The sequence below is a fragment of the Garra rufa genome, chromosome 1, assembly GCF_049309525.1.
Source record: "Garra rufa chromosome 1, GarRuf1.0, whole genome shotgun sequence".
NCBI classification, from domain to species: Eukaryota; Metazoa; Chordata; class Actinopteri; order Cypriniformes; family Cyprinidae; genus Garra; species Garra rufa.
Genome location: NC_133361.1, coordinates 105,987,240 through 106,004,627, shown reverse-complemented (window position 1 = coordinate 106,004,627; position 17,388 = coordinate 105,987,240). Strand labels below are relative to the sequence as shown.

The following is a 17,388-nucleotide window of genomic DNA, read 5'->3' as shown; positions in this document are numbered from 1 at the left end:
AATCACGCGTCTGACAAGCATTCGCGTCTGCTGCCCGAGGTGAAAAATCTGAACTTCTGCGTCAATTCGCGCCGCGTTAACCAATCAGGAGCCTGCTTGATGCTGACCTCCACTCCACAGGAAGGGGGCCACCAGGAGTAGGACTGCATACCCCTGTATAAAGGATGCCTTTACGGCTTCGAATTACAAGGCATCAGCTTGCGGCGAAGCGCGACAAGAAAAAAAAAGTGGCCGAGTGGTCTAAGCTGCTGGATTAAGGCTCCAGTCTCTTCGGGGGCATGGGTTTGAATCCCACTACTGCCAAGACAGAGTTTTGGAAGGCTATTGTGCCTATACACAAAAAAACATTCTTTGCCCGCACTCCAGAGGCTTTGCAAAGAAGGTCCGGCGGCCGACATTTTCTCTATCTTTGGGGTGGGGGAAGAGGGCAGAAAAGGGCCCACGAAAGTGAGCATTCCAGGGTAGCGTGGCCAAGAGGTCTAAGGCATTTGATTTAGGCTCCAGTCTAAATCCCATTGCTGCCAGCAGGCATTTTAACCAAGGCAGGGAGGCCCTCTAACCCGCTTGGGAGCGGGCTTGTTTTACGCAAACAGGATTAGACTGCAGCCGTTCCGCAGAGTCAGTATTTGGGAGGCCGTTTGACCTGTCGTAAAGACCCGTGGAACACACCATGACAAGGTAGCGTGGCCGAGCGGTCTAAGGCGCTGGATTAAGGCTCCAGTCTCTTCGGGGGCGTGGGTTCGAATCCCACCGCTGCCAGGGAAGTCTTTTGGAAAGCTCCTGAGGCTGCGAAGCGACTGGAGAAGTGACGCTGTATGCTCATCCAAACTTAGCCGCTTTCGCATTCTTTGCCATTTAGCAAAGTCAGTGCTTAAAGCTTGTCCCAGCCTCTGCTCCATTCCAACAGAGGCACACCAATAATTTACAATCATAGAAGAGGTGCAATAAAAAACAAACAAACAATTCAACGAATTTGAAAATTATATTAATGAAAAACAATGAGAAGTCTACAAGAATGGAGACAGCCAGTGTTACTCATGGAAAGTTTTGGGTGAATTAACAGCTGCCTGATCATTTTGATTTTAAATGCATCACAGCTGGCTATCGTTTCCACATAAGCCCCAAAGGCCTTGATTAGCGGATTCAGGTGTGCTTGATCAGAGATGGACCTCCACTCCACAGGAAGGGGGCCACCAGGAGTAGGACTGCATACCCTGTATTAAGGATGCCTTTACGGCGGCGAATTACAAGGCATCAGCTTGTGGCGAAGCGCAACCCAAATACAGCGACGATGATCCCTACACCGCTGTTCTGCTCTCCAGAGCAAATACAGAGCAGTGACACTCTCAATAAATGACCGATCAACAACAGACGTCTTGTAAAAAGATGGCTGCCAATGGGGTTCGAAACTTTTTGAAACTTTCGCCTCTCTGACGCACCTGACGCGCGTAAATTTCGCTTCAAACTTTTGTTTTTATGCGCGTCCATTTCGCTCTTGACGGGCGAATGAACACAAAGTGGTCACGCGTATAAATAGAAGCGGCAGGCGAGAATTTAGACGCGTATTCGTGTTTGGTGTGAACGTAGCATAAGGCGTTGGATTAAGGCTCCAGTCTCTTCGGGGGTGTGGGTTTGAATCCCACTGCTGCCAAGACAGAGTTTTGGAAGGCTATTGTGCGTACGCAAAAAAAAATGTTCTTTGCCCGCATTCCAGAGGCTTTGCATAGAAGGTCCGGCGGCCGACGTTCTCTCTATATTTGGGGTGGGGGAAGAGGGCAGAAAATGGCCCACGAAAGTGCAAATCCCAGGGTAGCATGGCCGAGTGGTCTAAGGCGCTGGATTTAGGCTCCAGTCTCTTCGGGGGCGTGGGTTCGAATCCCATCGCTGCCAGCAGCAATTTTAACCAAGGCAGGGAGGCCCTCTAACCCGCTTGGCAGCGGGATTATTTCACGCAAACAGGATTAGACTGCAGCAGTTCTGCAGAGTAAGTATTAGGGAGGCCGTTCCACCTGTCGAAGAGACCCTTGGAGCGCAACCCGACGAGGTAGCATGGCCGCACGGTCTAATGCTACGCTCACACCAAACGGGAATATGCGTCTGGTCCGAGTGATTTCAATGTTAAGTCAATGGTAAGACGTGTTTACACCCGCCTGGAGTTCTTGCGGCGCGAATGAGGCGTTTAACGCGGCGCGGTAGACGCAAATTCGCCTCATCCGCGCGTCTAGTTCTCGCGAATGGCGCGAATTGAGCGTCTGGCGTGTTAGGTGCGTTAAGTGCGAATTGTGCTTTTTTGTGAATCACGCGTCTGACAAGCATTCGCGTCTGCTGCCCGAGGTGAAAAATCTGAACTTCTGCGTCAATTCGCGCCGCGTTAACCAATCAGGAGCCTGCTTGATGCTGACCTCCACTCCACAGGAAGGGGGCCACCAGGAGTAGGACTGCATACCCCTGTATAAAGGATGCCTTTACGGCTTCGAATTACAAGGCATCAGCTTACGGCGAAGCGCGACAAGAAAAAAAAAGGGCCCACGAAGGCAGATGTGGCAGGGTAGCGTGGCCGAGTGGTCTAAGCCTCTGGATTAAGGCTCCAGTCTCTTCGGGGGCGTGGGTTCGAATCCCACTACTGCCAAGACAGAGTTTTGGAAAGCTTTTGTGCCTATACACAAAAAAACATTCTTTGCCCGCACTCCAGAGGCTTTGCAAAGAACGTCCGGCGGCCGACGTTTTCTCCATCTTTGGGGTGGGGGAAGAGGGCAGAAAAGGGCCCACAAAAGTGAGCATTCCAGGGTAGCGTGGCCGAGAGGTCTAAGGCATTTGATTTAGGCTCCAGTCTAAATCCCATTGCTGCCAGCAGGCATTTTAACCAAGGCAGGGAGGCCCTCTAACCCGCTTGGGAGCGGGCTTGTTTTACGCAAACAGGATTAGACTGCAGCCGTTCCGCAGAGTCAGTATTTGGGAGGCCGTTTGACCTGTCGTAAAGACCCGTGGAACACACCATGACAAGGTAGCGTGGCCGAGCGGTCTAAGGCGCTGGATTAAGGTCCGGCGGCCGACGTTCTCTCTATATTTGGGGTGGGGGAAGAGGGCAGAAAATGGCCCACGAAAGTGCAAATCCCAGGGTAGCGTGGCCGAGTGGTCTAAGGCGCTGGATTTAGGCTCCAGTCTCTTCGGGGGCGTGGGTTCGAATCCCATCGCTGCCAGCAGCAATTTTAACCAAGGCAGGGAGGCCCTCTAACCCGCTTGGCAGCGGGATTATTTCACGCAAAAAGGATTAGACTGCAGCAGTTCTGCAGAGTAAGTATTAGGGAGGCCGTTCCACCTGTCGAAGAGACCCTTGGAGCGCAACCCGACGAGGTAGCATGGCCGCACGGTCTAATGCTACGCTCACACCAAACGGGAATATGCGTCTGGTCCGAGTGATGTCAATGGTAAGACGTGTTTACACCCGCCTGGAGTTCTTGCGGCGCGAATGAGGCGTTTAGCGCGGCGCGGTAGACGCGAATTCGCCTCATCCGCGCGTCTAGTTCTCGCGAATGGCGCGAATTGAGCGTCTGGCGTGTTAGGTGCGTTAAGCGCGAATTGTGCTTTTTTGTGAATCACGCGTCTGACAAGCATTCGCGTCTGCTGCCCGAGGTGAAAAATCTGAACTTCTGCGTCAATTCGCGCCGCGTTAACCAATCAGGAGCCTGCTTGATGCTGACCTCCACTCCACAGGAAGGGGGCCACCAGGAGTAGGACTGCATACCCCTGTATAAAGGATGCCTTTACGGCTTCGAATTACAAGGCATCAGCTTGCGGCGAAGCGCGACAAGAAAAAAAAAGGGCCCACGAAGGCGGATGTGGCAGGGTAGCGTGGCCGAGTGGTCTAAGCCTCTGGATTAAGGCTCCAGTCTCTTCGGGGGCGTGGGTTCGAATCCCACTACTGCCAAGACAGAGTTTTGGAAAGCTATTGTGCCTATACACAAAAAAACATTCTTTGCCCGCACTCCAGAGGCTTTGCAAAGAACGTCCGGCGGCCGACGTTTTCTCCATCTTTGGGGTGGGGGAAGAGGGCAGAAAAGGGCCCACAAAAGTGAGCATTCCAGGGTAGCGTGGCCGAGAGGTCTAAGGCATTTGATTTAGGCTCCAGTCTAAATCCCATTGCTGCCAGCAGGCATTTTAACCAAGGCAGGGAGGCCCTCTAACCCGCTTGGGAGCGGGCTTGTTTTACGCAAACAGGATTAGACTGCAGCCGTTCCGCAGAGTCAGTATTTGGGAGGCCGTTTGACCTGTCGTAAAGACCCGTGGAACACACCATGACAAGGTAGCGTGGCCGAGCGGTCTAAGGCGCTGGATTAAGGCTCCAGTCTCTTCGGGGGCGTGGGTTCGAATCCCACCGCTGCCAGGGAAGTCTTTTGGAAAGCTCCTGAGGCTGCGAAGCGACTGGAGAAGTGACGCTGCATGCTCATCCAAACTTAGCCGCTTTCGCATTCTTTGCCATTTAGCAAAGTCAGTGCTTAAAGCTTGTCCCAGCCTCTGCTCCATTCCAACAGAGGCACACCAATAATTTACAATCATAGAAGAGGTGCAATAAAAAACAAACAAACAATTCAACGAATTTGAAAATTATATTAATGAAAAACAATGAGAAGTCTACAAGAATGGAGACAGCCAGTGTTACTCATGGAAAGTTTTGGGTGAATTAACAGCTGCCTGATCATTTTGATTTTAAATGCATCACAGCTGGCTATCGTTTCCACATAAGCCCCAAAGGCCTTGATTAGCGGATTCAGGTGTGCTTGATCAGAGATGGACCTCCACTCCACAGGAAGGGGGCCACCAGGAGTAGGACTGCATACCCTGTATTAAGGATGCCTTTACGGCGGCGAATTACAAGGCATCAGCTTGTGGCGAAGCGCAACCCAAATACAGCGACGATGATCCCTACACCGCTGTTCTGCTCTCCAGAGCAAATACAGAGCAGTGACACTCTCAATAAATGACCGATCAACAACAGACGTCTTGTAAAAAGATGGCTGCCAATGGGGTTCGAAACTTTTTGAAACTTTCGCCTCTCTGACGCACCTGACGCGCGTAAATTTCGCTTCAAACTTTTGTTTTTATGCGCGTCCATTTCGCTCTTGACGGGCGAATGAACACAAAGTGGTCACGCGTATAAATAGAAGCGGCAGGCGAGAATTTAGACGCGTATTCGTGTTTGGTGTGAACGTAGCATAAGGCGTTGGATTAAGGCTCCAGTCTCTTCGGGGGTGTGGGTTTGAATCCCACTGCTGCCAAGACAGAGTTTTGGAAGGCTATTGTGCGTACGCAAAAAAAAATGTTCTTTGCCCGCATTCCAGAGGCTTTGCATAGAAGGTCCGGCGGCCGACGTTCTCTCTATATTTGGGGTGGGGGAAGAGGGCAGAAAATGGCCCACGAAAGTGCAAATCCCAGGGTAGCATGGCCGAGTGGTCTAAGGCGCTGGATTTAGGCTCCAGTCTCTTCGGGGGCGTGGGTTCGAATCCCATCGCTGCCAGCAGCAATTTTAACCAAGGCAGGGAGGCCCTCTAACCCGCTTGGCAGCGGGATTATTTCACGCAAAAAGGATTAGACTGCAGCAGTTCTGCAGAGTAAGTATTAGGGAGGCCGTTCCACCTGTCGAAGAGACCCTTGGAGCGCAACCCGACGAGGTAGCATGGCCGCACGGTCTAATGCTACGCTCACACCAAACGGGAATATGCGTCTGGTCCGAGTGATTTCAATGTTAAGTCAATGGTAAGACGTGTTTACACCCGCCTGGAGTTCTTGCGGCGCGAATGAGGCGTTTAGCGCGGCGCGGTAGACGCGAATTCGCCTCATCCGCGCGTCTAGTTCTCGCGAATGGCGCGAATTGAGCGTCTGGCGTGTTAGGTGCGTTAAGCGCGAATTGTGCTTTTTTGTGAATCACGCGTCTGACAAGCATTCGCGTCTGCTGCCCGAGGTGAAAAATCTGAACTTCTGCGTCAATTCGCGCCGCGTTAACCAATCAGGAGCCTGCTTGATGCTGACCTCCACTCCACAGGAAGGGGGCCACCAGGAGTAGGACTGCATACCCCTGTATAAAGGATGCCTTTACGGCTTCGAATTACAAGGCATCAGCTTGCGGCGAAGCGCGACAAGAAAAAAAAAGGGCCCACGAAGGCAGATGTGGCAGGGTAGCGTGGCCGAGTGGTCTAAGCCTCTGGATTAAGGCTCCAGTCTCTTCGGGGGCGTGGGTTCGAATCCCACTACTGCCAAGACAGAGTTTTGGAAAGCTATTGTGCCTATACACAAAAAAACATTCTTTGCCCGCACTCCAGAGGCTTTGCAAAGAACGTCCGGCGGCCGACGTTTTCTCCATCTTTGGGGTGGGGGAAGAGGGCAGAAAAGGGCCCACAAAAGTGAGCATTCCAGGGTAGCGTGGCCGAGAGGTCTAAGGCATTTGATTTAGGCTCCAGTCTAAATCCCATTGCTGCCAGCAGGCATTTTAACCAAGGCAGGGAGGCCCTCTAACCCGCTTGGGAGCGGGCTTGTTTTACGCAAACAGGATTAGACTGCAGCCGTTCCGCAGAGTCAGTATTTGGGAGGCCGTTTGACCTGTCGTAAAGACCCGTGGAACACACCATGACAAGGTAGCGTGGCCGAGCGGTCTAAGGCGCTGGATTAAGGTCCGGCGGCCGACGTTCTCTCTATATTTGGGGTGGGGGAAGAGGGCAGAAAATGGCCCACGAAAGTGCAAATCCCAGGGTAGCGTGGCCGAGTGGTCTAAGGCGCTGGATTTAGGCTCCAGTCTCTTCGGGGGCGTGGGTTCGAATCCCATCGCTGCCAGCAGCAATTTTAACCAAGGCAGGGAGGCCCTCTAACCCGCTTGGCAGCGGGATTATTTCACGCAAAAAGGATTAGACTGCAGCAGTTCTGCAGAGTAAGTATTAGGGAGGCCGTTCCACCTGTCGAAGAGACCCTTGGAGCGCAACCCGACGAGGTAGCATGGCCGCACGGTCTAATGCTACGCTCACACCAAACGGGAATATGCGTCTGGTCCGAGTGATGTCAATGGTAAGACGTGTTTACACCCGCCTGGAGTTCTTGCGGCGCGAATGAGGCGTTTAGCGCGGCGCGGTAGACGCGAATTCGCCTCATCCGCGCGTCTAGTTCTCGCGAATGGCGCGAATTGAGCGTCTGGCGTGTTAGGTGCGTTAAGCGCGAATTGTGCTTTTTTGTGAATCACGCGTCTGACAAGCATTCGCGTCTGCTGCCCGAGGTGAAAAATCTGAACTTCTGCGTCAATTCGCGCCGCGTTAACCAATCAGGAGCCTGCTTGATGCTGACCTCCACTCCACAGGAAGGGGGCCACCAGGAGTAGGACTGCATACCCCTGTATAAAGGATGCCTTTACGGCTTCGAATTACAAGGCATCAGCTTGCGGCGAAGCGCGACAAGAAAAAAAAAGTGGCCGAGTGGTCTAAGCTGCTGGATTAAGGCTCCAGTCTCTTCGGGGGCATGGGTTTGAATCCCACTACTGCCAAGACAGAGTTTTGGAAGGCTATTGTGCCTATACACAAAAAAACATTCTTTGCCCGCACTCCAGAGGCTTTGCAAAGAAGGTCCGGCGGCCGACATTTTCTCTATCTTTGGGGTGGGGGAAGAGGGCAGAAAAGGGCCCACGAAAGTGAGCATTCCAGGGTAGCGTGGCCAAGAGGTCTAAGGCATTTGATTTAGGCTCCAGTCTAAATCCCATTGCTGCCAGCAGGCATTTTAACCAAGGCAGGGAGGCCCTCTAACCCGCTTGGGAGCGGGCTTGTTTTACGCAAACAGGATTAGACTGCAGCCGTTCCGCAGAGTCAGTATTTGGGAGGCCGTTTGACCTGTCGTAAAGACCCGTGGAACACACCATGACAAGGTAGCGTGGCCGAGCGGTCTAAGGCGCTGGATTAAGGCTCCAGTCTCTTCGGGGGCGTGGGTTCGAATCCCACCGCTGCCAGGGAAGTCTTTTGGAAAGCTCCTGAGGCTGCGAAGCGACTGGAGAAGTGACGCTGTATGCTCATCCAAACTTAGCCGCTTTCGCATTCTTTGCCATTTAGCAAAGTCAGTGCTTAAAGCTTGTCCCAGCCTCTGCTCCATTCCAACAGAGGCACACCAATAATTTACAATCATAGAAGAGGTGCAATAAAAAACAAACAAACAATTCAACGAATTTGAAAATTATATTAATGAAAAACAATGAGAAGTCTACAAGAATGGAGACAGCCAGTGTTACTCATGGAAAGTTTTGGGTGAATTAACAGCTGCCTGATCATTTTGATTTTAAATGCATCACAGCTGGCTATCGTTTCCACATAAGCCCCAAAGGCCTTGATTAGCGGATTCAGGTGTGCTTGATCAGAGATGGACCTCCACTCCACAGGAAGGGGGCCACCAGGAGTAGGACTGCATACCCTGTATTAAGGATGCCTTTACGGCGGCGAATTACAAGGCATCAGCTTGTGGCGAAGCGCAACCCAAATACAGCGACGATGATCCCTACACCGCTGTTCTGCTCTCCAGAGCAAATACAGAGCAGTGACACTCTCAATAAATGACCGATCAACAACAGACGTCTTGTAAAAAGATGGCTGCCAATGGGGTTCGAAACTTTTTGAAACTTTCGCCTCTCTGACGCACCTGACGCGCGTAAATTTCGCTTCAAACTTTTGTTTTTATGCGCGTCCATTTCGCTCTTGACGGGCGAATGAACACAAAGTGGTCACGCGTATAAATAGAAGCGGCAGGCGAGAATTTAGACGCGTATTCGTGTTTGGTGTGAACGTAGCATAAGGCGTTGGATTAAGGCTCCAGTCTCTTCGGGGGTGTGGGTTTGAATCCCACTGCTGCCAAGACAGAGTTTTGGAAGGCTATTGTGCGTACGCAAAAAAAAATGTTCTTTGCCCGCATTCCAGAGGCTTTGCATAGAAGGTCCGGCGGCCGACGTTCTCTCTATATTTGGGGTGGGGGAAGAGGGCAGAAAATGGCCCACGAAAGTGCAAATCCCAGGGTAGCATGGCCGAGTGGTCTAAGGCGCTGGATTTAGGCTCCAGTCTCTTCGGGGGCGTGGGTTCGAATCCCATCGCTGCCAGCAGCAATTTTAACCAAGGCAGGGAGGCCCTCTAACCCGCTTGGCAGCGGGATTATTTCACGCAAACAGGATTAGACTGCAGCAGTTCTGCAGAGTAAGTATTAGGGAGGCCGTTCCACCTGTCGAAGAGACCCTTGGAGCGCAACCCGACGAGGTAGCATGGCCGCACGGTCTAATGCTACGCTCACACCAAACGGGAATATGCGTCTGGTCCGAGTGATTTCAATGTTAAGTCAATGGTAAGACGTGTTTACACCCGCCTGGAGTTCTTGCGGCGCGAATGAGGCGTTTAACGCGGCGCGGTAGACGCAAATTCGCCTCATCCGCGCGTCTAGTTCTCGCGAATGGCGCGAATTGAGCGTCTGGCGTGTTAGGTGCGTTAAGTGCGAATTGTGCTTTTTTGTGAATCACGCGTCTGACAAGCATTCGCGTCTGCTGCCCGAGGTGAAAAATCTGAACTTCTGCGTCAATTCGCGCCGCGTTAACCAATCAGGAGCCTGCTTGATGCTGACCTCCACTCCACAGGAAGGGGGCCACCAGGAGTAGGACTGCATACCCCTGTATAAAGGATGCCTTTACGGCTTCGAATTACAAGGCATCAGCTTACGGCGAAGCGCGACAAGAAAAAAAAAGGGCCCACGAAGGCAGATGTGGCAGGGTAGCGTGGCCGAGTGGTCTAAGCCTCTGGATTAAGGCTCCAGTCTCTTCGGGGGCGTGGGTTCGAATCCCACTACTGCCAAGACAGAGTTTTGGAAAGCTATTGTGCCTATACACAAAAAAACATTCTTTGCCCGCACTCCAGAGGCTTTGCAAAGAACGTCCGGCGGCCGACGTTTTCTCCATCTTTGGGGTGGGGGAAGAGGGCAGAAAAGGGCCCACAAAAGTGAGCATTCCAGGGTAGCGTGGCCGAGAGGTCTAAGGCATTTGATTTAGGCTCCAGTCTAAATCCCATTGCTGCCAGCAGGCATTTTAACCAAGGCAGGGAGGCCCTCTAACCCGCTTGGGAGCGGGCTTGTTTTACGCAAACAGGATTAGACTGCAGCCGTTCCGCAGAGTCAGTATTTGGGAGGCCGTTTGACCTGTCGTAAAGACCCGTGGAACACACCATGACAAGGTAGCGTGGCCGAGCGGTCTAAGGCGCTGGATTAAGGTCCGGCGGCCGACGTTCTCTCTATATTTGGGGTGGGGGAAGAGGGCAGAAAATGGCCCACGAAAGTGCAAATCCCAGGGTAGCGTGGCCGAGTGGTCTAAGGCGCTGGATTTAGGCTCCAGTCTCTTCGGGGGCGTGGGTTCGAATCCCATCGCTGCCAGCAGCAATTTTAACCAAGGCAGGGAGGCCCTCTAACCCGCTTGGCAGCGGGATTATTTCACGCAAAAAGGATTAGACTGCAGCAGTTCTGCAGAGTAAGTATTAGGGAGGCCGTTCCACCTGTCGAAGAGACCCTTGGAGCGCAACCCGACGAGGTAGCATGGCCGCACGGTCTAATGCTACGCTCACACCAAACGGGAATATGCGTCTGGTCCGAGTGATGTCAATGGTAAGACGTGTTTACACCCGCCTGGAGTTCTTGCGGCGCGAATGAGGCGTTTAGCGCGGCGCGGTAGACGCGAATTCGCCTCATCCGCGCGTCTAGTTCTCGCGAATGGCGCGAATTGAGCGTCTGGCGTGTTAGGTGCGTTAAGCGCGAATTGTGCTTTTTTGTGAATCACGCGTCTGACAAGCATTCGCGTCTGCTGCCCGAGGTGAAAAATCTGAACTTCTGCGTCAATTCGCGCCGCGTTAACCAATCAGGAGCCTGCTTGATGCTGACCTCCACTCCACAGGAAGGGGGCCACCAGGAGTAGGACTGCATACCCCTGTATAAAGGATGCCTTTACGGCTTCGAATTACAAGGCATCAGCTTGCGGCGAAGCGCGACAAGAAAAAAAAAGGGCCCACGAAGGCGGATGTGGCAGGGTAGCGTGGCCGAGTGGTCTAAGCCTCTGGATTAAGGCTCCAGTCTCTTCGGGGGCGTGGGTTCGAATCCCACTACTGCCAAGACAGAGTTTTGGAAAGCTATTGTGCCTATACACAAAAAAACATTCTTTGCCCGCACTCCAGAGGCTTTGCAAAGAACGTCCGGCGGCCGACGTTTTCTCCATCTTTGGGGTGGGGGAAGAGGGCAGAAAAGGGCCCACAAAAGTGAGCATTCCAGGGTAGCGTGGCCGAGAGGTCTAAGGCATTTGATTTAGGCTCCAGTCTAAATCCCATTGCTGCCAGCAGGCATTTTAACCAAGGCAGGGAGGCCCTCTAACCCGCTTGGGAGCGGGCTTGTTTTACGCAAACAGGATTAGACTGCAGCCGTTCCGCAGAGTCAGTATTTGGGAGGCCGTTTGACCTGTCGTAAAGACCCGTGGAACACACCATGACAAGGTAGCGTGGCCGAGCGGTCTAAGGCGCTGGATTAAGGCTCCAGTCTCTTCGGGGGCGTGGGTTCGAATCCCACCGCTGCCAGGGAAGTCTTTTGGAAAGCTCCTGAGGCTGCGAAGCGACTGGAGAAGTGACGCTGCATGCTCATCCAAACTTAGCCGCTTTCGCATTCTTTGCCATTTAGCAAAGTCAGTGCTTAAAGCTTGTCCCAGCCTCTGCTCCATTCCAACAGAGGCACACCAATAATTTACAATCATAGAAGAGGTGCAATAAAAAACAAACAAACAATTCAACGAATTTGAAAATTATATTAATGAAAAACAATGAGAAGTCTACAAGAATGGAGACAGCCAGTGTTACTCATGGAAAGTTTTGGGTGAATTAACAGCTGCCTGATCATTTTGATTTTAAATGCATCACAGCTGGCTATCGTTTCCACATAAGCCCCAAAGGCCTTGATTAGCGGATTCAGGTGTGCTTGATCAGAGATGGACCTCCACTCCACAGGAAGGGGGCCACCAGGAGTAGGACTGCATACCCTGTATTAAGGATGCCTTTACGGCGGCGAATTACAAGGCATCAGCTTGTGGCGAAGCGCAACCCAAATACAGCGACGATGATCCCTACACCGCTGTTCTGCTCTCCAGAGCAAATACAGAGCAGTGACACTCTCAATAAATGACCGATCAACAACAGACGTCTTGTAAAAAGATGGCTGCCAATGGGGTTCGAAACTTTTTGAAACTTTCGCCTCTCTGACGCACCTGACGCGCGTAAATTTCGCTTCAAACTTTTGTTTTTATGCGCGTCCATTTCGCTCTTGACGGGCGAATGAACACAAAGTGGTCACGCGTATAAATAGAAGCGGCAGGCGAGAATTTAGACGCGTATTCGTGTTTGGTGTGAACGTAGCATAAGGCGTTGGATTAAGGCTCCAGTCTCTTCGGGGGTGTGGGTTTGAATCCCACTGCTGCCAAGACAGAGTTTTGGAAGGCTATTGTGCGTACGCAAAAAAAAATGTTCTTTGCCCGCATTCCAGAGGCTTTGCATAGAAGGTCCGGCGGCCGACGTTCTCTCTATATTTGGGGTGGGGGAAGAGGGCAGAAAATGGCCCACGAAAGTGCAAATCCCAGGGTAGCATGGCCGAGTGGTCTAAGGCGCTGGATTTAGGCTCCAGTCTCTTCGGGGGCGTGGGTTCGAATCCCATCGCTGCCAGCAGCAATTTTAACCAAGGCAGGGAGGCCCTCTAACCCGCTTGGCAGCGGGATTATTTCACGCAAAAAGGATTAGACTGCAGCAGTTCTGCAGAGTAAGTATTAGGGAGGCCGTTCCACCTGTCGAAGAGACCCTTGGAGCGCAACCCGACGAGGTAGCATGGCCGCACGGTCTAATGCTACGCTCACACCAAACGGGAATATGCGTCTGGTCCGAGTGATTTCAATGTTAAGTCAATGGTAAGACGTGTTTACACCCGCCTGGAGTTCTTGCGGCGCGAATGAGGCGTTTAGCGCGGCGCGGTAGACGCGAATTCGCCTCATCCGCGCGTCTAGTTCTCGCGAATGGCGCGAATTGAGCGTCTGGCGTGTTAGGTGCGTTAAGCGCGAATTGTGCTTTTTTGTGAATCACGCGTCTGACAAGCATTCGCGTCTGCTGCCCGAGGTGAAAAATCTGAACTTCTGCGTCAATTCGCGCCGCGTTAACCAATCAGGAGCCTGCTTGATGCTGACCTCCACTCCACAGGAAGGGGGCCACCAGGAGTAGGACTGCATACCCCTGTATAAAGGATGCCTTTACGGCTTCGAATTACAAGGCATCAGCTTGCGGCGAAGCGCGACAAGAAAAAAAAAGGGCCCACGAAGGCAGATGTGGCAGGGTAGCGTGGCCGAGTGGTCTAAGCCTCTGGATTAAGGCTCCAGTCTCTTCGGGGGCGTGGGTTCGAATCCCACTACTGCCAAGACAGAGTTTTGGAAAGCTATTGTGCCTATACACAAAAAAACATTCTTTGCCCGCACTCCAGAGGCTTTGCAAAGAACGTCCGGCGGCCGACGTTTTCTCCATCTTTGGGGTGGGGGAAGAGGGCAGAAAAGGGCCCACAAAAGTGAGCATTCCAGGGTAGCGTGGCCGAGAGGTCTAAGGCATTTGATTTAGGCTCCAGTCTAAATCCCATTGCTGCCAGCAGGCATTTTAACCAAGGCAGGGAGGCCCTCTAACCCGCTTGGGAGCGGGCTTGTTTTACGCAAACAGGATTAGACTGCAGCCGTTCCGCAGAGTCAGTATTTGGGAGGCCGTTTGACCTGTCGTAAAGACCCGTGGAACACACCATGACAAGGTAGCGTGGCCGAGCGGTCTAAGGCGCTGGATTAAGGTCCGGCGGCCGACGTTCTCTCTATATTTGGGGTGGGGGAAGAGGGCAGAAAATGGCCCACGAAAGTGCAAATCCCAGGGTAGCGTGGCCGAGTGGTCTAAGGCGCTGGATTTAGGCTCCAGTCTCTTCGGGGGCGTGGGTTCGAATCCCATCGCTGCCAGCAGCAATTTTAACCAAGGCAGGGAGGCCCTCTAACCCGCTTGGCAGCGGGATTATTTCACGCAAAAAGGATTAGACTGCAGCAGTTCTGCAGAGTAAGTATTAGGGAGGCCGTTCCACCTGTCGAAGAGACCCTTGGAGCGCAACCCGACGAGGTAGCATGGCCGCACGGTCTAATGCTACGCTCACACCAAACGGGAATATGCGTCTGGTCCGAGTGATGTCAATGGTAAGACGTGTTTACACCCGCCTGGAGTTCTTGCGGCGCGAATGAGGCGTTTAGCGCGGCGCGGTAGACGCGAATTCGCCTCATCCGCGCGTCTAGTTCTCGCGAATGGCGCGAATTGAGCGTCTGGCGTGTTAGGTGCGTTAAGCGCGAATTGTGCTTTTTTGTGAATCACGCGTCTGACAAGCATTCGCGTCTGCTGCCCGAGGTGAAAAATCTGAACTTCTGCGTCAATTCGCGCCGCGTTAACCAATCAGGAGCCTGCTTGATGCTGACCTCCACTCCACAGGAAGGGGGCCACCAGGAGTAGGACTGCATACCCCTGTATAAAGGATGCCTTTACGGCTTCGAATTACAAGGCATCAGCTTGCGGCGAAGCGCGACAAGAAAAAAAAAGGGCCCACGAAGGCGGATGTGGCAGGGTAGCGTGGCCGAGTGGTCTAAGCCTCTGGATTAAGGCTCCAGTCTCTTCGGGGGCGTGGGTTCGAATCCCACTACTGCCAAGACAGAGTTTTGGAAAGCTATTGTGCCTATACACAAAAAAACATTCTTTGCCCGCACTCCAGAGGCTTTGCAAAGAACGTCCGGCGGCCGACGTTTTCTCCATCTTTGGGGTGGGGGAAGAGGGCAGAAAAGGGCCCACAAAAGTGAGCATTCCAGGGTAGCGTGGCCGAGAGGTCTAAGGCATTTGATTTAGGCTCCAGTCTAAATCCCATTGCTGCCAGCAGGCATTTTAACCAAGGCAGGGAGGCCCTCTAACCCGCTTGGGAGCGGGCTTGTTTTACGCAAACAGGATTAGACTGCAGCCGTTCCGCAGAGTCAGTATTTGGGAGGCCGTTTGACCTGTCGTAAAGACCCGTGGAACACACCATGACAAGGTAGCGTGGCCGAGCGGTCTAAGGCGCTGGATTAAGGCTCCAGTCTCTTCGGGGGCGTGGGTTCGAATCCCACCGCTGCCAGGGAAGTCTTTTGGAAAGCTCCTGAGGCTGCGAAGCGACTGGAGAAGTGACGCTGCATGCTCATCCAAACTTAGCCGCTTTCGCATTCTTTGCCATTTAGCAAAGTCAGTGCTTAAAGCTTGTCCCAGCCTCTGCTCCATTCCAACAGAGGCACACCAATAATTTACAATCATAGGAGAGGTGCAATAAAAAACAAACAAACAATTCAACGAATTTGAAAATTATATTAATGAAAAACAATGAGTAGTCTACAAGAATGGAGACAGCCAGTTTTACTCATGGAAAGTTTTGGGTGAAATAACAGCTGCCTGATCATTTTGATTTTAAATGCATCACAGCTGGCTATCGTTTCCACATAAGCCCCAAAGGCCTTGATTAGCGGATTCAGGTGTGCTTGATCAGAGATGGACCTCCACTCCACAGGAAGGGGGCCACCAGGAGTAGGACTGCATACCCTGTATTAAGGATGCCTTTACGGCGGCGAATTACAAGGCATCAGCTTGTGGCGAAGCGCAACCCAAATACAGCGACGATGATCCCTACACCGCTGTTCTGCTCTCCAGAGCAAATACAGAGCAGTGACACTCTCGATAAATGACCGATCAACAACAGACGTCTTGTAAAAAGATGGCTGCCAATGGGGTTCGAAACTTTTTGAAACTTTCGCCTCTCTGACGCACCTGACGCGCGTAAATTTCGCTTCAAACTTTTGTTTTTATGCGCGTCCATTTCGCTCTTGACGGGCGAATGAACACAAAGTGGTCACGCGTATAAATAGCAGCGGCAGGCGAGAATTTAGACGCGTATTCGCGTTTGGTGTGAACGTAGCATAAGGCGTTGGATTAAGGCTCCAGTCTCTTCGGGGGTGTGGGTTTGAATCCCACTGCTGCCAAGACAGAGTTTGGATGGCTATTGTGCGTACGCAAAAAAAAAATGTTCTTTGCCCGCATTCCAGAGGCTTTGCATAGAAGGTCCGGCGGCCGACGTTCTCTCTATATTTGGGGTGGGGGAAGAGGGCAGAAAATGGCCCACGAAAGTGCAAATCCCAGGGTAGCGTGGCCAAGTGGTCTAAGGCGCTGGATTTAGGCTCCAGTCTCTTCGGGGGCGTGGGTTCGAATCCCATCGCTGCCAGCAGCAATTTTAACCAAGGCAGGGAGGCCCTCTAACCCGCTTGGCAGCGGGATTATTTCACGCAAACAGGATTAGACTGCAGCAGTTCTGCAGAGTAAGTATTAGGGAGGCCGTTCCACCTGTCAAAGAGACCCTTGGAGCGCAACCCGACGAGGTAGCATGGCCGCACGGTCTAATGCTACGCTCACACCAAATGGGAATATGCGTCTGGTCCGAGTGATTTCAATGTTAAGTCAATGGTAAGACGTGTTTACACCCGCCTGGAGTTCTTGCGGCGCGAATGAGGCGTTTAGCGCGGCGCGGTAGACGCGAATTCGCCTCATCCACGCATCTAGTTCTCGCGAATGGCGCGAATTGAGCGTCTGCCGTGTTAGGTGCGTTAAGCGCGAATTGTGCTTTTTTGTGAATCACGCGTCTGACAAGCATTCGCGTCTGCTGCCCGAGGTGAAAAATCTGAACTTCTGCGTCAATTCGCGCCGCGTTAACCAATCAGGAGCCTGCTTGATGCTGACCTCCACTCCACAGGAAGGGGGCCACCAGGAGTAGGACTGCATACCCCTGTATAAAGGATGCCTTTACGGCTTCGAATTACAAGGCATCAGCTTACGGCGAAGCGCGACAAGAAAAAAAAAGGGCCCACGAAGGCGGATGTGGCAGGGTAGCGTGGCCGAGTGGTCTAAGCCTCTGGATTAAGGCTCCAGTCTCTTCGGGGGCGTGGGTTTGAATCCCACTACTGCCAAGACAGAGTTTTGGAAGGCTATTGTGCCTATACACAAAAAAACATTCTTTGCCCGCACTCCAGAGGCTTTGCAAAGAAGGTCCGGCGGCCGACATTTTCTCTATTTTTGGGGTGGGGGAAGAGGGCAGAAAAGGGCCCACGAAAGTGAGCATTCCAGGGTAGCGTGGCCAAGAGGTCTAAGGCATTTGATTTTGGCTCCAGTCTAAATCCCATTGCTGCCAGCAGGCATTTTAACCAAGGCAGGGAGGCCCTCTAACCCGCTTGGGAGCGGGCTTGTTTTACGCAAACAG

The 17,388-nt window shown here is 52.4% G+C and overlaps 21 non-coding genes across 21 annotated transcripts; all 21 read left to right on the top strand.

Moving 5' to 3' along the window:
* The first annotated feature begins 677 nt into the window (after positions 1 to 677).
* Positions 678 to 759, top strand: trnal-aag (transfer RNA leucine (anticodon AAG)). The gene has a single exon. It is a non-coding gene; the product is annotated as a tRNA-Leu (tRNA).
* A 1,049-nt stretch (positions 760 to 1,808) lies between these two features.
* trnal-uag (transfer RNA leucine (anticodon UAG)) lies at positions 1,809 to 1,890 on the top strand. The gene has a single exon. It is a non-coding gene; the product is annotated as a tRNA-Leu (tRNA).
* A 657-nt stretch (positions 1,891 to 2,547) lies between these two features.
* trnal-aag (transfer RNA leucine (anticodon AAG)) lies at positions 2,548 to 2,629 on the top strand. The gene has a single exon. It is a non-coding gene; the product is annotated as a tRNA-Leu (tRNA).
* Positions 2,630 to 3,118: 489 nt separating this feature from the next.
* Positions 3,119 to 3,200, top strand: trnal-uag (transfer RNA leucine (anticodon UAG)). Its single transcript has one exon. It is a non-coding gene; the product is annotated as a tRNA-Leu (tRNA).
* Positions 3,201 to 3,846: 646 nt separating this feature from the next.
* On the top strand, positions 3,847 to 3,928 carry trnal-aag (transfer RNA leucine (anticodon AAG)). Its single transcript has one exon. It is a non-coding gene; the product is annotated as a tRNA-Leu (tRNA).
* A 374-nt stretch (positions 3,929 to 4,302) lies between these two features.
* On the top strand, positions 4,303 to 4,384 carry trnal-aag (transfer RNA leucine (anticodon AAG)). Its single transcript has one exon. It is a non-coding gene; the product is annotated as a tRNA-Leu (tRNA).
* A 1,049-nt stretch (positions 4,385 to 5,433) lies between these two features.
* Positions 5,434 to 5,515, top strand: trnal-uag (transfer RNA leucine (anticodon UAG)). Its single transcript has one exon. It is a non-coding gene; the product is annotated as a tRNA-Leu (tRNA).
* Positions 5,516 to 6,172: 657 nt separating this feature from the next.
* trnal-aag (transfer RNA leucine (anticodon AAG)) lies at positions 6,173 to 6,254 on the top strand. The gene has a single exon. It is a non-coding gene; the product is annotated as a tRNA-Leu (tRNA).
* Positions 6,255 to 6,743: 489 nt separating this feature from the next.
* trnal-uag (transfer RNA leucine (anticodon UAG)) lies at positions 6,744 to 6,825 on the top strand. Its single transcript has one exon. It is a non-coding gene; the product is annotated as a tRNA-Leu (tRNA).
* Positions 6,826 to 7,896: 1,071 nt separating this feature from the next.
* trnal-aag (transfer RNA leucine (anticodon AAG)) lies at positions 7,897 to 7,978 on the top strand. The gene has a single exon. It is a non-coding gene; the product is annotated as a tRNA-Leu (tRNA).
* A 1,049-nt stretch (positions 7,979 to 9,027) lies between these two features.
* On the top strand, positions 9,028 to 9,109 carry trnal-uag (transfer RNA leucine (anticodon UAG)). Its single transcript has one exon. It is a non-coding gene; the product is annotated as a tRNA-Leu (tRNA).
* A 657-nt stretch (positions 9,110 to 9,766) lies between these two features.
* On the top strand, positions 9,767 to 9,848 carry trnal-aag (transfer RNA leucine (anticodon AAG)). The gene has a single exon. It is a non-coding gene; the product is annotated as a tRNA-Leu (tRNA).
* Positions 9,849 to 10,337: 489 nt separating this feature from the next.
* Positions 10,338 to 10,419, top strand: trnal-uag (transfer RNA leucine (anticodon UAG)). Its single transcript has one exon. It is a non-coding gene; the product is annotated as a tRNA-Leu (tRNA).
* A 646-nt stretch (positions 10,420 to 11,065) lies between these two features.
* On the top strand, positions 11,066 to 11,147 carry trnal-aag (transfer RNA leucine (anticodon AAG)). Its single transcript has one exon. It is a non-coding gene; the product is annotated as a tRNA-Leu (tRNA).
* A 374-nt stretch (positions 11,148 to 11,521) lies between these two features.
* Positions 11,522 to 11,603, top strand: trnal-aag (transfer RNA leucine (anticodon AAG)). Its single transcript has one exon. It is a non-coding gene; the product is annotated as a tRNA-Leu (tRNA).
* A 1,049-nt stretch (positions 11,604 to 12,652) lies between these two features.
* trnal-uag (transfer RNA leucine (anticodon UAG)) lies at positions 12,653 to 12,734 on the top strand. The gene has a single exon. It is a non-coding gene; the product is annotated as a tRNA-Leu (tRNA).
* A 657-nt stretch (positions 12,735 to 13,391) lies between these two features.
* trnal-aag (transfer RNA leucine (anticodon AAG)) lies at positions 13,392 to 13,473 on the top strand. Its single transcript has one exon. It is a non-coding gene; the product is annotated as a tRNA-Leu (tRNA).
* A 489-nt stretch (positions 13,474 to 13,962) lies between these two features.
* Positions 13,963 to 14,044, top strand: trnal-uag (transfer RNA leucine (anticodon UAG)). The gene has a single exon. It is a non-coding gene; the product is annotated as a tRNA-Leu (tRNA).
* Positions 14,045 to 14,690: 646 nt separating this feature from the next.
* Positions 14,691 to 14,772, top strand: trnal-aag (transfer RNA leucine (anticodon AAG)). The gene has a single exon. It is a non-coding gene; the product is annotated as a tRNA-Leu (tRNA).
* A 374-nt stretch (positions 14,773 to 15,146) lies between these two features.
* trnal-aag (transfer RNA leucine (anticodon AAG)) lies at positions 15,147 to 15,228 on the top strand. Its single transcript has one exon. It is a non-coding gene; the product is annotated as a tRNA-Leu (tRNA).
* Positions 15,229 to 16,277: 1,049 nt separating this feature from the next.
* trnal-uag (transfer RNA leucine (anticodon UAG)) lies at positions 16,278 to 16,359 on the top strand. The gene has a single exon. It is a non-coding gene; the product is annotated as a tRNA-Leu (tRNA).
* The last annotated feature ends 1,029 nt before the right edge of the window (positions 16,360 to 17,388 follow it).